The sequence below is a fragment of the Triticum aestivum genome, chromosome 4B, assembly GCF_018294505.1.
Source record: "Triticum aestivum cultivar Chinese Spring chromosome 4B, IWGSC CS RefSeq v2.1, whole genome shotgun sequence".
In the NCBI taxonomy this organism is placed as follows: Eukaryota; Viridiplantae; Streptophyta; class Magnoliopsida; order Poales; family Poaceae; genus Triticum; species Triticum aestivum.
Window position 1 is genome coordinate 565,365,813 of NC_057804.1, and position 5,109 is coordinate 565,370,921.

Below are 5,109 nucleotides of genomic sequence, written 5' to 3' on the forward strand. Positions count from 1 at the left end.
GTCCCCTTTACCCCAAATGGACGGGGCCGGACAGGATAGGATCGCGCGGTGGAGTTGGCCTGAGAGGCTTCAGGTCAACTCCACCACGCGACTCCCAAACGGACATCCGTTTTGTCCGGATTCTGTCCGTTTGGGCAGGGGATAGGATCTTGTCCGGGCCTGTCTTGGGATGCGGTGGCCGTGCGTCCAGCGCACGACTGCATCCTTTACCGCATCCTGTCCGCGTCTATTTAAAAAAAAGAACAACATTTCAAATGCCAAGCCCTACGGCCCCAGTTCATCACGCACGCCGGCAACAAAGCCAGCGGCCTACACGTCCATCGCCGGCATCAGCCAGTGACCGACAACACAACCAGCCTCCAAAATGAATGGATGTCCTCGCCGGCAACACAGCCAGCGGCCGGCAGCACACCCGGCCTTCAAAATGAATGTTTTTCTCGCCGGCACACGGCCAACGGCCCAGCGGGCGGGCGGCACCCATGCCAGCCTCAAAAAAGAACGGCCACGACCGATCGGACGACCTAGTTCAGGCCGTCGGCGTCGAGCATCTCCTTCTGCCTGGCCTCGAACCAAGCCCTCGTCTTCTCGCTCATCTTCGACAAGTCCACGCTCATGATCCCGAGGGCCACCTCCTTCGCTTTGGTGGCGGCATTGGTGGCCTCGATGTCGAGCTGCCTTTGCCTGCCCTTGACGTTGTCGGCCTCGATGTCGAGCTGCCTTTGCCGGGCCGCCTCCTCCATGTCGAGCTGCCTCTGCCGGGCCACCTCCTCCATGTCGATCTTCCTTCTCTTGGCCGCCTCCTCCATCTCAAGCTTCTTCGTTTGAAACTCTAGGTATTGCTTCATTTGCTCGTCCTTGCTTTGCCGCTTCTTCTCGTCCCTCACATCCTTTTGCGACATCATGCCATGCAAAGTGTCATGCAATGCCACGGATGAGGCATCACGAATGTCGTCAACCTTAGAGTTGGTCTTGCCCCTCGGCCTCTTCAACGCCTCGCCATCTCCACCTCCGACGAACTTGGCCGTCTTCAGGCCTCTTGATACGGACATGGGTGATGCTAGTGATGTCGAGAAATCAATAAGACGAAATATTTACGCTCCTAATTATTTTCAGTTGAGTGAAGATAATGAGGCAGACAAAGCTTTGGACAGTATTTGTACGCAAGATGATGCTTTACAAAATATGTGGCGTCCTGATCAAGAGAGGATTAAAGCAGAGTCAATAGTTGGTGTTGTGCCAAAATATGAAATACTAGTAGATGCTACAGTATTAGCAAAGGAAGAGAGGAAGTCCCATGCATGTACGTTTGATCAAGGTGAACAGGAATTTGGCTGTTTCTTTGGGTTGTCACGTCCAGAACTTGGACCGGCTATACACGTACAAGAGATATTTTTTAATGAGACTAATCAAAAAATCCTAATTAGCTACTATTTCTCACGATCAAGACCGCTGGAGCAAGATGCGTACGTCAACAGGTTTCAATGGTGGAAATTACTTTGCGTGAGAGATATCAGATGGGGGCCACCAAGTAAATTGTGTTTAGTTATTTTGGTATTTAATCTGTACTGGTTACCTGCTAAAATAAAGCACGTGATCAGATTTCCTTTCTTAGTTGTTAGGTGGACAGTTAGAGACGTAGAGAAGATTTTGCACGGTCAAACTTCTCAGGCAAGTTAGCTATACTAGTATATATAGTCCTTGAGCGCTCTTGTAAAAGCAGGTTATATTTTATGAAATAGACAGATATGTTTTCGAGGGTAGATGCCCGTATCAAGTTTTTGAGGTAGCTTTAGAAAACCTCTTTGTTGCGATTTCTGCGAGGAAATTGTTTTGCGCGTGAGGTGCCGCCGTTCGGATTGTTTCTCTCGTGCTGAGCCGCAAGGTTCAAACCCTCTAATTCGTGTACATTGCGTGCGCGGGCGAGAGGCTATTGCTGCTAGAGGTGGAGTACCGTGAAAGATCGGGCCGCAACAACAGGTCGGATCTCACCAAGAGGTTCGGTCTACATCAAGTGGTATCAGAGCAAAGGTTGTTCACGGTAAAATTTTCTTCTTCGAGTCACTATTGAAATTTTTTTATCATGAGAAAAGATTGTAGCTCACAAATGATGATGTCGATGGAGAAGGATCCATTGCGTGCCTTGCCTTGGTACCAATGCTTCACGCGTGTGCTCGTCGAGACGGCGAGTTGTGCAACGTTGATAAATTGCTATTCTAGTATGAATTTGGTGAGTCGGACTATGGTTGATGCTTTGAACCTGCCTTTGGCAGAACATCCAGAACCATATGAGCTTTGGTGGAAGGATCAGTTTGTCAAGATTGTGCATCGCGTCGAGGTACAGTTCAGTTTATGTGGATATGGTGATCTAGTCATGTGTGATGTGCTTCCTATGCACATGCATACATGTTCGATAATGCTAGGAAAACCATGGACGGATAAAAGACAATTGACATATCATTCCGTTGGAGAATTTTCTTTTGTACGTGGGAAAAAATACACACCACTTGATTCATACACATCGGAGAACTATATGGCTGATCGGAAGAAGCGGGATATTGCTCAAGCTGCATCAAAAGTAAAGAAGAAGGTTGAAGCTCCTGAAAATTTTCTGGTCATCGCTCCATCTGCTATTGGTGAAGGGATTGACTTGAAACCGAGGACGGTTTCGTTTCAAGGAGGAGAGGATGATACGGACATGGGTGATGCTAGTGATGTCGAGAAATCAATAAGACGAAATATTTACGCTCCTAATTATTTTCAGTTGAGTGAAGATAATGAGGCAGACAAAGCTTTGGACAGTATTTGTACGCAAGATGATGCTTTACAAAATATGTGGCGTCCTGATCAAGAGAGGATTAAAGCAGAGTCAATAGTTGGTGTTGTGCCAAAATATGAAATACTAGTAGATGCTACAGTATTAGCAAAGGAAGAGAGGAAGTCCCAGGCATGTACGTTTGATCAAGGTGAACAGGAATTTGGCTGTTTCTTTGGGTTGTCACGTCCAGAACTTGGACCGGCTATGCACGTACAAGAGATATTTTTTAATGAGACTAATCAAAAAATCCTAATTAGCTACTATTTCTCACGATCAAGACCGCCGGAGCAAGATGCATACGTCAACAGGTTTCAATGGTGGAAATTACTTTGCGTGAGAGATATCAGATGGGGGCCACCAAGTAAATTGTGTTTAGTTATTTTGGTATTTAATATGTACTGGTTACCTGCTAAAATAAAGCACGTGATCAGATTTCCTTTCTTAGTTGTTAGGTGGACAGTTAGAGACGTAGAGAAGATTTTGCACGGTCAAACTTCTCAGGCAAGTTAGCTATACTAGTATATATAGTCCTTGAGCGCTCTTGTAAAAGCAGGTTATATTTTATGAAATAGACAGATATGTTTTCGAGGGTAGATGCCCGTATCAAGTTTTTGAGGTAGCTTTAGAAAACCTCTTTGTTGCGATTTCTGCGAGGAAATTGTTTTGCGCGTGAGGTGCCGTCGTTCGGATTGTTTCTCTCGTGCTGAGCCGCAAGGTTCAAACCCTCTAATTCGTGTACATTGCGTGCGCGGGCGAGAGGCTATTGCTGCTAGAGGTGGAGTACCGTGAAAGATCGGGCCGCAACAACAGGTCGGATCTCACCAAGAGGTTCGGTCTACATCACCTCTCTTCCTTTGGAGTTCACGGTATTGGTCCTTGAACTTAGGGCAATTGTTGATCATAGTCCAACAATGCGTAAGAGTGAACGGCTTGTCATTGTGCCGGGCCTTGAATGCCTCCAAGATTGAAATGCCTACACCATATGATCAACAACAAGTGAACATGGAAACATGTACAAGGCCGAAGTCTCATTGCCGTAACAAGGAAAGGGCAAGGAATGAGAGCATACCATGTCCCCAACGCCGGTACCACTCACGGGTCGTGCTTGAACGCTCTCAAATGCGGCTTGATACTTTTTGCACTCTTGTTGGATGAACAACCATCTCTTTTGAATCGAGCCAACGCCACGATTGCTTTCAAATTGGTAGGGCTCAAACAACTTCCTTTCATGGAATGTTTTGTGGACCCTCGTCCAAAAAAACAATACCCTTTTGTTGCGTGCCGGTCCTTGGATCTTGGCTAATCTCCATCCAAGCTTGGCAAATCAACTTGTCCTCATCTTGTGTGTATGAACCCGTGCGAATGCTCTTCCTCTTCTTTTGTGCTTCCACTCTTCGTGTCAGCTCGTCGATGAACAATGGCTCGCCACTAATGTCAACGTTATTGCTTTCTTCTTCATCACCATCACCTTCGACATAGATGTCATCGTCTTCATGCCACGAGTCACCATGGTCGTAGTCAGCACGGTCGTCGGCCTCTTCATCGGCAGTGAACTGGCCGCGGCCATCCTGACTTTGGGTCTCCTCGGGGTCGTAGACAGGGACGTGCCCACCCTCGTAGATCACTTCCTCCATGAACTGGTCGTAGTAGGGGTCGTCGACCGGTGCCGTTGGTGTTGGCATTCCGTCAACAAGACGCGGGGGGACGGCATGGTGCCGGTAAACAGCGGTCGTGCTTGCTTTCTTTGCATCTCGACGGACGGCCAGCCGCCGCTGCTGGACGCAGGGGTGACATTGAGGTCGATGACGGCCGATGGGCGTGGTGTGGACGGCGCGATCACGCTCACGTCTGGTGACCTCCCGAAACGGGTCTGGCCGTCATGCCTTGGTAGAGGAAAGCCGGGTGACAAGGGCGTGGTCCGCGACGTCTGCGACTGGCAGTGCGGAGGCCGGGCGACCGACGATCCTGTGCTCGCCGGACCGACGGCCCCTCCGGAGAAACCGGGCGGACGACAAAGGCCAGCCATGAGAAGGGCGTGCGCTTTGCTGACGATGGCCTCCTTCTCCTCGACCTCGGCATTGTGCCGCGCGGCCTCAATCGCAGCGCGCTCGACGGCTCTCTTGGCCGCGACGATGTTGGTCTTGGCGACCGCCCTCCGGCTCCTCCTCTTCACCGATTCCGCGTTCAACTTGGCGATCTCCTCCGGCGTGCACTCCGACCGCGGCTTTCTTGGTGCCTTGCCCTTCTTCTTCTTGGCCATTCCGGGCGGGTCGACGGCCAGCCCGCCGGAGTTC